The 18924-nt window shown below is 44.0% G+C and overlaps 1 protein-coding gene across 1 annotated transcript in view; it reads right to left on the bottom strand.

Annotated features, from left to right (window-relative positions):
• chkb (choline kinase beta) overlaps positions 1-18924 on the bottom strand; it is a 697917-nt gene that overhangs the window by 636934 nt on the left and 42059 nt on the right. The gene's annotated exons all lie outside the window — the stretch shown is intronic.

Below are 18924 nucleotides of genomic sequence, written 5' to 3'. Positions count from 1 at the left end.
TTCCTCTTCTGAGGCTGTTCATCAGGATCGAGAAGGATTTCCCTCCCAAAGCAGTGGATGGTGTCAGTGCGTGATTCCTTTCAACATGGAGTGGCCATTGCACACCAGCTGCCACACTGTCTGGACAGAGTGAGGTCCTGGTTTGGTGGCAACGAGGTCCAAGTCCACTGGGGACCAGGCTCTGCTGAACAGACTTTCCATGTGCTCACACACACACACACACACACAATAGCCATGGTTTGTCTGTGGTGGAGCGAGTTGGGGAGTGGGCTGCCACTGAACTGGGCTGCAATATCCTGAATGCATTCAACAGTGTTGGAGCTGCACTCAACCAGGAACACAGAGAGAAGTGCTTTCAGAGGCTGGTCATGACACGCATCAACTCCAGCCTCCCAGACAATCGTGACCCACTGCAATTCGCCTTTTGCCGAAACAGGTCCACAGAGGATGCCATCTCCCTGGCCCTACAATCAGACCTGGAGCATCTGGACAGTAAAGACACATACGTTAGACTATTGTTTATTGACTACACCTCTGCATTCAATACAATAATCCCAAGCAAATTGTCACCAAATTCCGAGACCTAGGACTCAACACCTCCCTCTGTAACTGGATCCTTGACTTTATAACCAACAGACCGCAATCAGTGAGGATAGGCAGCAATACCTCTGGCACGATTATTCTCAACACTGGTGCCCCACAAGGCTGTGTCCTCAGCCCTCTACTCTACTCCCTATACACTCATGACTGTGTGGCCAGATTCTGCTCTAACTCCATCTACAAGTTTGCAGATGATACCACCGTTGTAGGCCATATCTCAAACAGCAATAAGTCAGAATACAGGAAGAAGATAGAGAGCTTAGTGGAATGGTGTCATGACAACAACCTTTCCCTCAATGTCAACAAAACAAAAGAGCTGGTCATTGACTTCAGGAAAGGGGGCAGTGCACATGCACCTGTCTACCTCAACGGTGCTGAGGTCGATAGGGTTGAGAGTTTCAAGTTCCTGGGAGTGAACATCACCAACAGCCTGTCCTGCTCAAATCACATAGATGCCACGGCCAAGAAAGCTCACCAGTTCCTCTACTTCCTCAGGAGGCTAAAAATATTCAGTTTGTCCCCTTTGACTCTCACCAACTTTTATCAATGCACCATAGAAAGCATCCTATCTGGATGTATCATGTCTTGGTATGGCAACTGCTCTGCCCAGGACCACAAGAAACTGCAGAGGGTCGTGGACATAGCCCAGCGCATCACGGACACCAGCCTCCCCTCCTTGGACTCTGTCTTTACCTCTCGTTGTCTTGGTGAAGCAGCCAGCATAATCAAAGACCCCACCCACCCGGGACATTCTCTCCTCTTCCTTCGGGTTCAAGATACAAGAGCCTGAGGGCATGTACCACCAAACTTAAGGACAGCTTCTACCCCACTGTGATAAGATGATTGAGCTGTTCCCTTATACGATGAGATGGACTCTGACCTCACGATCTACCTTGTTGTGACCTTGCACCTTATTGCACTGTACTTTCTCTGTAGCTGTGACACTTTACTCTGTACTGTTATTGTTTTTACCTGTACTACATAAAGGCACTCTGTACTATCTCAATGCACTCTGTACTAACTCAATGTAACTGCACCGTGTAATGAATTGATATGTACGATCGGTATGCAAGACAAGTTTTTCACTCTACCTTGGTACAAGTGACAATAATAAACCAATACCAATACCAGAATTCCACAATGCTCCTGATCTCGAAACTTGTCGATGATGAAAGACTTTGTCTGTCAAAGATGAGCCACTCACTGAGGTTTACCCAGCCTCTGACTTGCTCTGACAACCACAAAATCTGTGTGGCTGGTCCAGTTGATTTTTAAGTCAATAGTGACTCCCAAGCTGTACATGGTGGGGGAACTGGTAATGTTAATATCATTGGCTGTTAAGGGTCGGCCTTCTCTCTTAGAGATGGTCATTGCCCGGCAATGATGTGGGGCAAATGTTACTTTCCATTTATTGGTCCATGCTTGAGTATTTTTACTAGATGGACCTCCTTGGCGTTCCTTGTTTCCAGATTTCCTCGATACTGCGCTCTGTCAAATGCTGCCTTGTTTTCAAGGAGCGTCACTCCGACCTCACCTCTGGAATCCGGCTCTTTGCCCTGTGTTTGGACCAAGGCCACAATGTGCTTCAGAGCTGAGAGATCTTGGTGAAACGATACTCAGCGATGGGGAGTCAATTACTGGAAGGGAAGTGTCACTTGACCGCCCTGTGGACCACTCCTTCTGTCATTTTTCTGATGATTGAGAGCAGGCTGATTGGTTAGTAATTAGCTGAACTAGATTTGTCCTGCTTTATTTTGGGATCCAATTTATGGGCCAATACATACTCAAGTGTTTGGAGATGAAGGAAAGTTTGGAAACTGGATGGCTTGTAGGAAGGGTGTATCCTTAATTGGAGGGGTGATGATGCAGGTTTGAAGGAGAGGGGAACTGGTCCTGTATTAGTCCTGTGGACATCACCAGTGGTTTTATCAGCACAGAAGACTGAAACATTCATAATGGGGAAGAGGAAGATATTGGCAATGTCCTGGAGTCCTGATGCACGCTCTCTACCCAAAACATCAACACTCCCTTTGCCTCCACAGATGCTGCCTGACCAGCTGAGTTGTTCCAGCAGTTTGCTGTTTGCTCCCTTAGAGTTTCTTTTGAAAAAAAAACAAACAAGGTTGATCATTTACCAAGGGGAAAATATTGCAGATGCTGGAAATGCAGAATTAAAATTTGGAAATACTCAGCAGACCACACAACGTCACTGGGAGAGTGAGCGAGTTTACATTAGAAGTAAATATTCATTAGAGATGAACAAGTTTTTGTTTGTAGGGAATGTTGGGCAGAGAGTATGAGAGAGTGAGAGGGACGCACAGAGATGGAGGCATCTGAAATTATTTTCATGGAAATGTTTCCAAGTTGTCTTTGCTTTAGCAACTTTACAACACATTGCAGAAATCTTATGGAAAACTCACAAAGGGGTGATTGGACAGAAGCTGAACCAGTTTAATAAAAGCAAGGCTGATCTCAGATCATTGAAGATGGGGCACTCGCGAAATATTTTTCTATGTAACTTGCTTCTTTCTGAGGGCAGATATGCTGTTTCTTTCTCTGTAACACCCAAGATGTGTTAGTTTCCATTTTGTGATTAGATTGTTGATAAAACTGCTCATAATCTTGTTGGGAGGTGTTGTTGGTGCAATGTTTTGAGATATCACTGTTTTTCTTGGTAAATTCAGAGGGCACTTGATGAAAGGACAAGTAATTGGTGAGTGTCTTGATTCACACAGAGGTCAGTGTGAGGATGGCAGCAGGTTCCCATCCAAAGGGGCTTCACTGAGGAGTAGGGTTTTACTGCAAACTGACAGTTCCATTTACTGAGATGCCCCCACAATAGAACACTAACAGACTGTATGTTCTGTGCATCCACAGACCTCTGAAGCAGAATATTCAAAAGATTCCCAACACTCTGCACAAGGAAATTTCTCCTCTTCTAAATCCTAAAATGTTGACACCATCCTAGTTCTAGACTCTTCAGACTGAGGAAACAGCCTCAGTTGTCCACCCCTCAATCCTTCTCAGAATCCTGGAGCTCTCCATGAGATCATCTGCAGTTGTTTTTCTCAATTCCAGTGAGTTTTACTCAATTTTCCTTAATCTGTCCTCAATAGACACTTCTCTCTTTCCAAAACTCCATCCAGTGAATCGATGCCACACTGATTCCAAGGCAAGTATTTCTTGTCTTAGGTACAGAGAATGAAACAACCCCTGAATTCCAGATGAGGTCTCACTGTAACACTGCAGAGTGTCAGTGACACATCCCTACTGTTGTCCCCCGAAACCCTTACAATAGGAGACAACATGCTATTTGACTTCCTAAGCATCAATATAATTTGTACAGAACCTGCCTACCTGTGTTGCCACTTTAGGAGAACTAAGTACTCGTACCCCTGGGTCTCTGTGTTCTTCAACACTCCCCCAGCGCCCGGACATTCACTGGGTGTGTCCTGCCCGGATTTAACTTCCCAAAATGCATCACTTTTCAGTTGTCTGAGTTAAATTCCATCCGCCGTTCCTGCCCCCACTTTCCCACCGATCTGGACCCTGTTGTAACCTGACAAAACCTTCTTCACTGTCTGCTACACAACCAAGTTTGATGTCATTCACAGACTTACTAATCGTGTCACCTACATTCTCATCCAAATCGTTAATATACATGACCAACAACAGGGGACGCAGCACTGATCCCTGCCGCACACCACTGGTCACAGGCTCCAATGTGAACAACAACCCTCCACTACCACCCACTGACCCTTTCCACCAAGACAATATCGTATCCAGTTGTCCAGCTCACCCTGGATCCCACTTGACCTGAACATTTGTCTCAGCCGACCATTCAGGACCTTGTCACAGGCCATGTTGATAACATCTACCACTCTTCCTTTGTCAGTCTTCTTAGACACCTCTTCAAAAAACTCAGTCGAACTTGTGAGACACAATTACCCATGCAGAAAGCCATGCTGACTTTCCCTAATCAGTTCTTGCCTTTCCAAATACTGATATGTCCTGTCTCTCAGAATCCCCCCAGTAACTTTCCCACCACTGATGTGAGGCTCACCAGTCTGTTGTTCCCTGGCTATTTCTTGAAGTCTTTCTTAAATAAAGGCACAACATTAACCATTCTCCAGTTTTCTGGCACTTCACCCATGACAGAAAAATATACAAAAATCTCTGCCGGGGCAATCTCTTGTACGACACACTGCGCCACATTCTCTTCACCAATATTCTTCACCTCACCGTGTGCAGCAATGGACGGCTCCAGAGGGACTTGACCTTTGATTCAGACATAACTGCCTGTGCTTTGCCAGTTGTCAACGAGCTCTATAAATTGGCAGAATAATCTCCTGAAATAAAAACACAACGTGCTGGAAACACTCAGTGGGTCAGGCAGTGTTTGTGGAAAGAGAAACAGAGTTAGTGTTTCAGGCAAAAACCCTTCATCCAAACCCTCTGAATCATTCCCTGACCTGGTTGAAACAATTATTTCAGCCCAGGAGTTAGTAACTGCTGCATTCTGTGTTGATGAGTAGTTATAAACTCCATACTCTAGTTTCACCCAAAGGGGAGAGGTGCTGTTATTTGAGCTGTGCTGGCTTCCAGCAGTTAACCAGCAGGGCGTGTCTGGAGGCGGAAAATAACAGGAAGGTTTCACTCATGAACAACACATGGGTCTGTCTCCAGCTCTGTATTGTTCAAACAAAGGTTATTGCTGAGAAAAAGAGAAAAAGATAGAGATCAAAGGACGAGAAAGAGAGAACTGAGAGAAAGTGAGATAGAGAGATAAAGGGACAGATAATGGGAAAGAGCGTGAGAGAGCAAGACAGAGAGAACAAGGGGTACACAGAGAGAATGAGAAAGGGACTTAGGAAGAGAGACATTGAGGGACTGAGGGAGAATGAAAGATAGAGAGATAGAAAGAGAGAGATGGATATATAGAAAGATAGAGATTGGGAGAGATAAGACAGAAGAGAGTGCAGTATATTCAGTGCTGCAGTTCATTGTTTTCATCTGCCTTTCGTTGCCATGGTGCCGGCTCACCAGCAGGTAACCAGCAGGGGGAGCCTGGAGCAGTAAATGAAAAGATGGCTGCATGCAGGTGAACAGCACCTTGCTCTTCCTCCTGCTCTGTTTTATTAAAGTGGTGATGACTGAGGGAAAGAGAACAAAATAGAGAGATGGAATGAGAGAGGGAGACAGATAAATATGAGATGGAGAAAGAGAGAACTGCAGGCAGTAACAACTGCTTTAGCTCCACCAATAGATTTTAAGGTAAAAGTGTCAGCAATGCTCTCAGTGTGACTGAGCAGCAGAGTGGGACCCACTAAGAGGAAAGTGGAAACATACAGGAGGGTTTGAATACTGCAGCACCGTCTTCACAGGAAGAGAGAAAATGGCGGCTCAAACACAACAGGCTTCCTCTGCAGCTTGGGGAGTAGAACAAGGCGAGTGAATTCCTGGTGTCCAATTTGGAGAGGAAGAGTTGCTTTCTATGTCCAGTGTTATTCCTGAGGTGGGAGACAGTGCTGGGAGCACAGACATTGAATGCTGCAGCGAGGAAATGAAGGAACACAATTTTACTCACAGAACAAGGCCCTGAAGCAGATCGTATTCTCGCTAACAACAGAACACTTTGAGGAGGTGTAGGATTAATAAACTATAACTGTATTCATATCTTAAGATGGATAAGAATTATGGTTGCTCAAAATACTGATTTAAAAAGTGTCCTTCAGGCCAGAACGGCCACACCACTGCTTTCCTGGGCTGGGTGCTGTGTGGTAATTGCTGTGTCTGGAACTTAACTGGATTCCCATTATGTTTGACTATGGAGATGATGGTCAATCTTAATGGGAAATGGGAAGGCTGTCTCAAACAATGAAGGTGATATCTGCCTTTGTCTCACCCGATTGCAAAACGATTAGCTGAACCTGGGGTGTGAGGCTGCTCTTTGTCCATCTGCAGTAGCCCTTTGTCCGTTTCCTGCTCAACCAAGAACTCCGTCGCTTGACTCATTAAAGTGTGCGTGACAATGTTTGTATAAATTACTGTCTGCCCCCTCTGTACCTCGGAGAACTCCGCCGCGGACTCTACCTGAGAATAAGGAGGTTTCTCCCTAGCGATATATTGCTAAATAAATGCGTTTGAATTAACCTGTGGCACTGTGTGATTTACAGCAGACAGAAGTGGGACTTCAAAATCGGGTTAACAATTTGAACCTCTGTGGTATGCAGATGACACTTGCACTTGGCACACTTGGAGTCCGAACTCCAATCCATCATTGACTCCTTCACTGAAGCACAAGAGAGGATGGTCCTCACACTCAGCTTTTACTGTACCAAGGTCCTCCATCAGCCTTCCCTTACTATACCACACTGCCCTCCGAACATAAAGGTTCATTGTAAGACCCTGCAAAACATTGACCACTTCACAAGTCTTGGAATCCAACTGTTGGTGACAGCAGACATCAACAACAAAATTCACCATCACTTTTATTCGCATTTAGAAAGGCAAGGATTGATTAAGGATAGTCATCATGGCTTTGTGTATGGGAAATTATGTCTGATGGATTTGAGTGGTTTCTTTGAAAAGAATGCTAAGATGATTGAAGAGCGAGAGCTGTAGACGTTGTCTCCATGGACTTTGGCAAGGCCTTTGACAGAGTCCCGCATGGTAGGCCAGTCTGGTAAGTCAAAACACATGGTGATCCAGAGTGAGCTTGTCAATTGGGTACAAAATTGGCTTGGTGGTAGGAGTCAGAGGGTGACAGTGGAGGGTGGTTTATCAGATCAGAGGCCTGTGACCAGTGGTGTGCAGCAGGGATCAGTCCTGGGTCCTTTTTTGTTTGTCATATACATGAATGATTTGGATGAGAATGTGGATGGCATGATCAGTGAGTTTTCAGATGACACCAAAATTGTTGGTACAGTGGTCAGTGAAGGCGGCCATCTCACGATATAACAGGATATAGATCAAATGGGAAAGTTGGCAAGGGAATGGCTGATGGAATTTAAATCATTCAAGTGTGCAGTGATGTATCTTGGGAAGGTAAACCAGAGCAGGAGACACACAGTGAATGGCAGGGCCCCAGGGAGTGTTATTGAGCAGGGGGACCTTGGGGTACATGTACCTGAAGATGGGAAACACAGATAGACACGGTGGTGAAGAAAGAAAATTGCATGCTTGCTTTCATCTGCCAAAGCATTGAGTAGAGGAGTTCGATGTCATGTTACAGTTTCCAAAACGTTGGTTAGCCTGCACTTGGAGTTCTGGTCACCACACTACAGGAAAGATCTGATTAAACTACAGAGAGCACGCAAAAAAATTCATGAGGATGTTGCCTATATTGGAAGGCTTGAGTTATCAGGAAGGATTGGATAGGATGGGTCTGTCTTCCCTGGAGCGAAGGAAGCTGAGAAGTGACACGATTGAGGTATATAATATTATGAGAGGCATAGGTAGATAGCCAGAATCTGTTTACCTAGATAGGGGTGTCTAAAATTAGAGGGCATAGATTTAGATGAGGGGGAGGAGGTTTAAAGGGAATCTGAGGGATATAATTTTCATATAAAGAGCAGTTGGTGTCTGGTATGAGGTAGAAACAGTAACTTGATTTAATTGGCATTTGGATAGGTATCTGAATGAGCAGGGCATAGAGGAACCTGGAATTATTGTAGGCAAGTGGGATTAGTAAATACAGGCATGATGAACAGCATTGATGTGGTGGGCAGAAGGGCCTGTTTCTATGCTGTACAACTTTGTGACTCCAAATCTCGGTGTATTTGAGTTTCAGGGAGATTGCTCCACCTGATCTCCCGTGTGTTTGCTTGTACTGAATAAAGGCCTGTTACACCTACAGTTCCAGACCTCGAGTGGCTTTCCAACCACATCCCCTCATCGCTCTGTCGACTGCCTTGGACATGCCGTATTGTTCACTTGCCTGATACCAGAATCTATTCTGAGCATTGTAACAAGAAGAGATTAGTTGATACAGGGAGGGAAGATGCAAGTTCACATGTTCAAGTTTATTGCCATGGGCAGACCTACCCAAGCTAGAAATGCCATGAAAATTACCTTTTTGCAGCAGCACCAAAGTACATACAAACATGGCAAACATAAATTACATAAACTTAAATTAACATAAACTATATACAACTTACATGACACATTAAACAAAAATAACAAAACAACATTAGCACAAGTTGAGAGAAATATCGTCCAATGTAAAATTAGGGTCTTTCAGGTTGATCTAAGAACCTGATGGCAGTGGGGAAGAAGCTGTTGTTCAACCTTGAGCTGTGGGTCTTCAGGATCCTGTACCTCCTGCCTGATGACAGCATCGAAAAGAGTCCGTGGTCCAGATGGTGAGGGTCCTTATTGATGGATGTCGCCTACCTGAGACATCGCCTCTCGTAGATGACCTTGATGGTGGAGAGAGATATACATGTGATAAACTGGCTGAGTCCATCACTCTGTGAAAGTCGACCCACACTGTAATGAATCAGACAACAGCAGAACCAAAGAACATACGATTAATGCTTTATTAGTTTCACGCTAGTGGGAGTGAGGGATACAGAGAAAGAGTAAACAGTGTAACCCGAGCTCTGTGTTGTGTGAAAAGGTTCTTTTGGAATCCTAAAGATCGAGGGCTCTGGACACAGGCTTTGGATTTTAAAAAATAGTTTAATCACAAAGGCAAACACGGGGACAGATGAATGGGACCAGACGCACACTTGCACACACACACGCAGGAGACCGCGAACGTGGGGGGAATCGCAACGAGGATGAGATACACACAAACACACAATAGACAAGGTACAGCTTATCAGGTGATAAACACTTCAATGCCTGAATAGCTTGCCCCAAACAAGCATTGGCCCTAACACTCCCTGGATTCTGACTAAGATGCTCCCAAACCACATGGTAGTACACACTCTTACCAGTGGTCTCTGCAGCCTTGTCTCACTATTGCTGGGGAAGTCGAAAGATGAAGGGCTAGGAGAGTGCAACACTCTTTTATAGTGCTGGGTGGAGCCTGGCCAGGTGATTTAGACAGGCCAATGGTCAGGCAGGTTCAGGAACAAAGGTGCTCTCCAGGTCCAATCCCTATGCCCACACCTGATGGGTGGGGTGGAGCCACATCTTGATTGACAGTGGTGTCACTTCCGCTCCGAGGAGCAATGCTGTCCTCCGACCAGAGTAGTCAGTGTTGTTACTGTCACGTGACAGCCATGTGCTCTCCTACTACACTCTGTACTGATCCCCACTCGGAGATCCACTGGTCAGTGTCCCTACCTTTATAACCACTTCGTGGAAACCTTCGTGGGAAGTTGCACTTACTGAGGCAGTTGCTTACAGGAAAATTTTAGCAAAACAAGATATGTCTCAAGAAACTTCTTTCTTTCTCACCCGCACCTGGACATTTTACAGCCATAACTATAGTCACCCCATGGTTGAGGCAATATCACGCCATGGGAAGAATAACTGCACATCATTAACCCTTATATTTCCAGTTGTTAACCCTTGCATTCCCAATTATCTTTTACAACTCTCTGCAGCCCCTCGTGTTCCTGTGCATTGGAGTTCCCACAACAGGCCGTGATGCAACCAGTCAACAACTTTCTCAAAACTTCCTTGAACAAATGCAACATCCAGGTGGCCCTGTGGCATGGCTGGTAGAGCTGTTGCTGCACAGTTCCAGCAACCCAGGTCCAATTCTGACCTCTGTCTGTCTGAAGCTTGTACCTTCTCCCTGTGACTGCGTATACCTCCAGTCTGTGCATCACAGTGGCCGCACATTACAGTCAGAAGAAGTGCACCACCTCACAAGCTAAACACCCACCCAGCCAGAAGGTGCCTCCTGCTCCATCAAGGCAACATACTATGGTTCCACATAAGGCTCGTCAGTCACTTCAGAGCACTTAAAACTGGAGTGGAAACAAGTCATTCTCCATCCTGACGGACCGTCTAAAAAATGGAACCAGTGATGATGAATGAACAGTCATCAGTGATGCAGATCGACACAGCGTTGGTTGTTCCATTGAGAGGAAGAATGCCAGTGACAAGTTTTCCTCTGTGTGGGTGAGTGGTAGATTCTGAAGGGGATTGAGGAGAATGTGGGGAGAACAAAAATTGCCAATAATGCAGGATGAATGTGAATGGGTGCTTGATGGTCAGCACACACTCAGTGGGCTGAAGGGCCTGTTTCCACGCTGGGAAGACGTTTCCTGAAGTCTACCCAGCTAGACCACATGTAATTTTACATACCTCAGCCATATCCCCTCCTAACCTCCTCCACTCCAGGGAAAACAGACCTAGCCTCTCCAGTCTCTGCTCAGACAACATCCTGGTTAATCACCTCTGCACCCTCTCCAGTGCTATCACATCCTTCCTATAGTATGGTGACCAGAACTGCATACAGACAATTCTATCAAATTGGTGGCTGTTCCTAATCAATCCCTGTCTTTCCAAGTGGAAATAGATCTTGCCCCTTAGAATTTTTTCCAATTATTTCCCTACCACTGATGTAAGTCTCACTGGTTTTTGGTTATCTGGGTTAGCTCTGCTGACCTTGAACAAAGGAACAACATTGTTAAAGACCTTACTGAGGTCCCTATGGACTAAATTAACAGCTCTGGTCACATGAATGTGCTTTAAACCTCTTCAAAAGATTCAGTCAGATTGGTCAGACAGGATCTCCCCCTAACAAAGCTGATAACCTTTGATTAATCTCTGCCTATCCAAGTGATTAATCCGGTCCCTCGAAATTTTCCTACCACTGACACTCGATATCAGGCACAGATTGGTGCTTTTAATTACCTGCCTTCTCCATGTTATCCTTTTTGAATAAAAGAACCACATTTGCCATCCTCCAATCATCTGGCACCTCACCTGTGGCCAGCAAAGATTTAAAAATCTTTATGGGAAGCCCAGCAATCTCCTCCCTTACCTCCTATAGCAGTCAGGGATAAATTTCATTGGGCACTGATAATTTATCTACCTTTAAACCCACTAAGGCATCTAAGACTTCCTCTATTTTGATGGTAATTTCACTGCAGCAAACATTTAGGAGGAGACCTTGTGGAAGATTCTCTCCTGGGAGAAACTCAAGAGAATCTCATCAAACTCAAAGTACATCAAGCTTTGTACTTGTAAGAACAACAACAGGTGTTTGAATGCAGTTTCAGTAGCCACAGTGACATCATTTACTTCACTGTTTTGAGAGCTGACAAATGGTTCCATTGAAGTACATCTGCACAATGGGAGCACACTGTAACTGACAAGATGCCTCTGAACATTCAAACACCTTTTCTGGGACAAAATAATTCACATAGATGGTCTGAAAGCTTCTGAGGACAGAAACCCCAGACACCCAGAATTAGTGGTGTGAGGGCTCTGGGTACACAAATATCTCAATTATTGATGGACAGAGCAAATATGCCTTTGGCCATGTTTGATGTGCTCAGTGACAAAACAAGTCTGGTCTGCACCCTTCCTACATCCCTGACACAATGATGCAAAATAACTTAACTGAAGATACCTTTTGCCTGGTTTGATGGAGGCCATGTAACACAGCCCCATTGCCTTACAATGCAGACAAGATTGTCTCGTGGCCACGGCCGTTCACAAACCATATCTCTTGAGCAGCCTCCTGCTGTGAGCGAGGGGCCTGTGATCTGTAGACCGTACTGTTTGTTCACAAATAGCTGTCCTTTTATTTCCAACACTGATTACTGCTTGTACTGTTCATTTTGTAGTAGGTCATGGGGACCAATTCTTGCTTGTATTAATGGCTACTATATCTTAAATGTTATACTTTGACTATGGCTGCTTTGCCCTAATGTCCCCTCCTGTTGGCCCCTGAACAGAAATTTGGGGGTTCTGGTTAAATAGCAAATACCGTTGACTAACGATCCCCCCAATACCAGAAAAACGTCTCATGTGGACCCACATTGATACTATCTCTTATCCCTGACTGACTCTCCACAGGAATCCTGGATATGTTTCATCCTCTTGATGATTCCAGCCATCCTGTTGTGGATTTACTTCAGGGTATGGCTATCCCTGTCAGATTGAAGGGGGTGAAGATGGTGACTCTATCCTTCGTTACCTCCTCCCCTGCTGGCCCACTGCAGCACATGTTGCATCCTTACCTCATTCTTATCTTTGCCTATTTAGTCTCAGTGCAACTTTGAGACCATCAGACGTGGGCTGCCAGTGGTTGCTGTGTGACCAAGGTGCACCTGCTGGGTAACTTAATCTGTCTCAGGTTGAGGATCACACAAGCATCAGTTCATGTGATTGCCTTGATAGAGAGATGGTCAGGCCAGGATAACCACGTCCATTTGTAGGTCCCTTTGATCTGTCTACAGGGGGTTTGGGGTGATAGTCATCTGCACGGCTACCCCCAATGACACCCTGTGGTATGTCTTGTCACTAGTTGGCTCAACAACTGAAAGAGACCCAGCATGTTCAGTGTTCACTCCCATCTGGGCCAGACTGACCATCTGCTAACATTCTGGAACGGGATGCATTACAGTTTTGGTGGAGCTGGTTGGCCACAGGAGTGGGTCTCGTCGCACTAGTGTATGTCCCTTCAATTTCTTCTACACCATCATGGCCAACATATTGTCACACTTTTCTTCTTCCTCTTGTCTCGGTGTGCCTGGCCCTCAGGTATGGGGAACTTCCCATAACTCAGATCCCTTCCCAATACAGGCCGTCCCCAGGTTACGAAAGCACGACTTTTGGACACCCCTACATACAAATGAGCTCGCATAATTGTATTAAATTAAAAAGTCCAATGTACCTGCATATGTTCATTCCTACAAATGACAGAACTAGGTTCCTCTCTCTCTCCATATTTAGTAATTGTTCTTTCTTACCAGTCTTATGTGCTTTCAATGCCATTCATTATAATACTGTGGAGGTATGGTTACCATAATCAAGTGACTTTTTTTGTGTGTATTTTTCAACTTACAGTCAAAATCCACTTCCGAGTATCTGTAAAAAGGGAATCCATGTGTTCCACATGGGGGTGGTCTATGCTTTTCTATGCTGATCTAGCCTACTAAACATCTCCACCAAGAACCAGCCTTCACGGCGAACCACAATCAACAATACATTTTAACATGTCCTTCACGGTTTGCTGACATGCTCTCTCCATGTCCTCCCGTTTGTATTCCCATTCCCTTGCATCCTTCGGCCTGCTTCCATCAGGAGCGGTCAGATGAGAAACAGGAAGTGGGTGTTCTATTCTGTTTTCCTGCATCAAAGTTGTTGATGTGCTGACTGGGCTCTCTTCATCTGCATTCTCTTTCTGGGTGCCATTTGGGCCAGTACTAGATCCAAGCTAAGCTCTCATTTGCATTATTTTACAAGATGCACAGCAAACTTCAATCACGCGTCCAATTTGCATTCTAGGAGACAGGAATGACCTGGCTGCTCGTTTGCTTTTTTACAAAACCAAAAAGAGTGTGATTCCATCAAAAACAAGCTTTCAAAAAGAACTCTAAAACACAAATCGGTACATCAAAATGTCTTGAACAACATCTTTTAATTTTCTAGAAACACATTCTTGTTAAGAAAAGCAACATTTATAATTACTCTCCAATTGTTCTAACCTATCTCCCAAATTAACAGGCACGAAACGGCGTACCCCGACGCCCTTCCCCATCATTGCGGGGCATTTCAACCAGGCTAGCTTGAAGAAGCCTCTGACAAGCTGCTATCAGCATATCACCTTAACACCAGAGGACCCAACACACTCGACCAGTTACATCATCCCATCAAGTACCCCAACCAAGATCCGTCCCATGCCTTGCACTTTGGGAATCTGACCATCTGGCCTTGTTTCTGTTTCCTACATACAGGCACAGACTGAAGAGTGCAGCACCAGTGGAGAGGACCACAAAGGTCTGAGCAAGGGAGGCAGAGCAGTGTATACAGTATTGCTTTGAATCAATGAACTGGACCATATTCAAGGATTCATCAATGGATCTGAACAAGTATATCACTGACTTCATCAAGACCGGCATGGATGAGTGTGTGCCCACCAAAATGTATTGGGTCTTCCCAAACCAGAATAGGCAAGGCATAGATGGATATTGGTATTGGTTATTATTGTCACTTGTACCGAGGTACAGCGAAATACTTGTCTTGCATACCAATCGTACGGATCAATTCATTACACAGTGCAGTTACATTGGATTAGTACAGAGTGCAGGTCCTAATGCAGGCAAATGGGAATAGTGTAGATGGGGAAAAGAGGACAGTATGAATGTGGTACACTGAAGGGCCCATTCCTGTACTGTACAGATCTAAGTTATAAGCTACAGTTCTGAATACTGACACACTGAAACAGGCAAGTCTACTCAACCCTCCTAGAACTCAAGATGCCCATCCCAATGACCCCACTGTATAAAAAAAGTAATTTATTTCTTGCCTCCAAAGTTGAAAGTGCTGAGGTGTGTGACCACCAAGAGAGATCAGTTTTCCTTAGGGGCAGAGAGCCCACTGAGACACTATAAAATAAATACTTCAGTGAAATTCTCTAACAGCCTTCTGCTCGGTTGACTACTGTCTGGGCACTTTAGGATGTTTGCAAGTGACATTCAGTGAGGTTTGGAAATAGCTTGTGTGTCTCTTATTTTAAGCAAAGTGGCTCCATAAATGGGGGCTGGATGTAAAACAAGTTTGTTCTTCATTCCTTGCAATTGCCAATCCAGTCTTTTTATGGATATTGGAACTCCAATTTATGCTGGGAAGCCTTCAAACACACAAAAACTCTCACATTTTCCCACTGTATTGCAGCCATGCTTCAGCTATATCTTTGACCCATAGTATTACTTACTGCCCCAAGCATCTCATTTGGATTTTGGTACATTGTTATCATGCATTGAATTAATCTCCCACACTCCCCCCCACCAAACCTTGTATTAAAATTATTTTGTATTTGTGTTCAATAACTCTCCCATATTTATACATGTTACCCTTTGTTACACTTTATTCTCAAGTCTCATTGTTCCAAGGATTGCTAATTCTTTAGTTTTTGCCCGACAGCACATTCTACTACCTCTGCCCACCCACAATTGAAAATCTTATGCCTCGATTTGTCCTTGCTGATAGTATTCTAATCGCCTTCCTGCTTCAGTGGAACCTTTCCCAGTGGTAGAGCTCCTACCTGTTCCATTAAATGCACAAGTTATTCATAATTCCAACAGAAAGCGAATTAACTTATGGCCTACTGAAGGAACCTTTGTGGATTGATGCTTACTGATTTACAGAAGAATAAATGGTCCCAGAATCAAGCTAAAGGAAATTGCATGCAATGGCTGTATGGTAGATAATTTATTCTCTCACATATCATATTAAGACAATCGAACAGAAAATTCTCTCAACAGGCCTGAGCCTGTCCTTCTTGTGCATTGCAGAACTAAGCAGACTGGCCTGTAGTTAGTGGAACATACATGAGATAATAAAAGTGAACATACCAGATGTAATATTGGAAATGGAAAAAAAACAATGGATGTGATACTGGAGTTACTGAAACAGTGTGACAACACAACTTAAAAAACTGTTCATGTTGCTGTGTTCGATGTATTGAGATTTGTTTCTGAAGGGATAGAAAATGTTAAACCATAAACATTGTTCCTTTTCAAAGACCAGCAAAGAATTCAAGCAAAGTATTTACCACAATGAAGAGGAATACCCTTTCAGATTTGCTATCTGCAAAGATCCAACTGATTGAGGCTCTGTTCTCTGTAACAGAGGAAGTAATTTGAGGATCTGACTGGCTAAATGGAGACGTTGTTTCCTCATGGCTGAAGGCCAGAATTAGAGACACAAATAAGAAAATAAAAATATACCCAATGAAGAACACAGGGAATATATTTCTTTCCTCAACCTGTTCAGTAGGTGGAACTCATCCCTACAAATTACTGCAACAGGAGTAAAAGTAGTTGTTGCAGGATACTTTGGAGTTCGAAGGAAGAAGGAGCAGTGTGAAACACAAGCATTGTGCATGCATCTCTTGGGCTTAGCGGCCTGGGTTCCATCTGACATGGAGCATAGAAAGTCTAAAACTGGAAAGCAATGAGAAGAATGTGGACAACTAGACAATTCCCACATTTAAAATAAAACAGTCACAAAAATACTATTTCCAGAATTTGCTTCAATTCTGTCAAATCCATGAAATTGACTTGGGACAAATTTAGCTCTGATGCCAATGCTATGCTGTCCGCCTGAATGCAATTCTAGCTCAAAGATAAAGGGCTTCGATCAGGAATCCTCCAAAACCTCACTGAACATCGAGGTTGCAGATTTCAGTGCAACATACAGAATGATTGTACATGGCATTATTTATATACAAGGTGAACTCATGGATTAAGAACCAGGAAAAATGAATGGGCTCAGATACATTATTAAAAAGGCGTGAACATTTTGAGCAAACAGATTGGACTCCTTTTCTTTGCTTCCAAGTTAAATGGAATGATCAACTGTGACACCAAATACCCTTGCTTCTTTTTCCTTACAAATTGCATAAGTTAAAGACTCCAGCGAAAAAAAGCAATGGACCTTTTCCAAGAGTGAATTAGTATCTTGGTTTCTTCGTGTTGTTCTCACTGCCTGCTGCAACTGCACTGACTTAATCTGCCAGCCAATAACAAACTACATCTTGAGCAAAGCATGTCCTGTCTCCAACAGCTCAACAGCATCACTGTTGCTTCCCCTCCCTCAGTTCTGCATGGCGAGGGTGGGGGAGAAGGAAGAAGGAAACAGTAAATTTTAAATTTGAGTTCAGCTCTCACACCTCAGGAATGGCAGAAGATCTAGTACAGGATACAGAACAGACTTACTGCAACAGTACTAAAACAATGTTCAAGAGACTGCCGATGCTGGAATCTGGAGCACAAACAATCTGCTGGAAGAACTCAGCAGGTTGAGCAGCATCTGTGGGGGGTGGGGGGGGGGGGGGGGGGGGGGGGGGGTGTGTGTTGGCGCTGGTGGTGAAGGAATTACTGACATTTCAGGTTGAAACCATGGAACAAGACTCAGACTTTACCTCAGTTTCTCTCTCCCCACCCTAACAAGAGATCCAACTTCAGCATTCAGAAGTATGAGAACACTTATAGTAATTAAAGAAACAGTAAAACTGTTAATCTGGCACACTCGGGACTTCAGTGGTCCAGGATGGCAGATTTTTCATATGAGTGGATAATATTCCAGTCAACACTTGACAGTTCCCATTCACATTTATTTTTAAAAATGACAGTATACAGTACAGTAGTGTATTAAATTTTCCAGTGGCCATAGGTGCCTTTAAGGAGAGTGCAGGAATAGGAACCACAGCAAGTCAGGTGCCAAACCACTGAGACAGCAGATTATTGGAGTCTTACGATAGTTTCCATTGGATGAAGGGTGAATATCTGAGGAAAGTTGGTAAACACAAGTTTCATAAGGATAAAACTTCTGACGCATTGAATCGGATCTGGAATGATTGTAGACTTGCACAATGCTTAGCATATAGAATTGACTAACCTGATATTAAGAGTGAAAGAATAGAAGCACTAATCAACATTCTGCCAGTCTTAGCTGCTTGGGAATATTCATTTGCTGCAACTATCACTCTTGTTTATTTTAATTAATGCACTAGGATTAATTCCTCCAAAGTTAAACTACTTAACACTGGTCCAATATACACTTGGAGGGTTTAGCACAGTACATCCTACACACTATCCATTCAGGGGTGCTTTCTGCACTGGTCGTGGATCAGCAGGCCACTGAGAATAAGCTGAGGAAAAATTCGAAGTCGCTGTTGCCTGCAGCACACAAGAAATAAAAACCCAGTGGGTAGCCAGACTGGGCAGCTACAATCTCCACTTATTAGTTCATTGATGCTGAAATATGTTCCAAGATGGAGTTAATGCAATCTTTATATAGCGTGATTGGTCTCAGTCTCTGAACCCTGATCAGAAGCAGCAGGAATAAAAAAACTGGAAGCAGGTCATGCAGCAAAGTAGAAAGTGAAATTAGAAATGCAATTCATTTCAGAGAAACGTGATTTCTTTTTCCACTTATTGATATTACTGAGGACTTCCAAAGTTTTTAACTTTTTTCCTCATTAAGTTTCTACTATTTTCCTCATTGAGTTTGCACTTTCCTTTCTGGAGCAGGAACCTGCACAGATATCCCTTGTTCAAGGTCAGTTGTACCAACCTTAGCGATACATTTTGGAATAAACTACAGATCAATCTAGTATGCACTGCTCAGAAGCACATTGTTTATTATCCTCAAATGGTGTAGAAATGCGTTGAAAAACAACAC

This window comes from Pristis pectinata, chromosome 19, assembly GCF_009764475.1.
Source record: "Pristis pectinata isolate sPriPec2 chromosome 19, sPriPec2.1.pri, whole genome shotgun sequence".
In the NCBI taxonomy this organism is placed as follows: domain Eukaryota; kingdom Metazoa; phylum Chordata; class Chondrichthyes; order Rhinopristiformes; family Pristidae; genus Pristis; species Pristis pectinata.
This window is presented reverse-complemented; position numbering and strand designations above follow the sequence as displayed.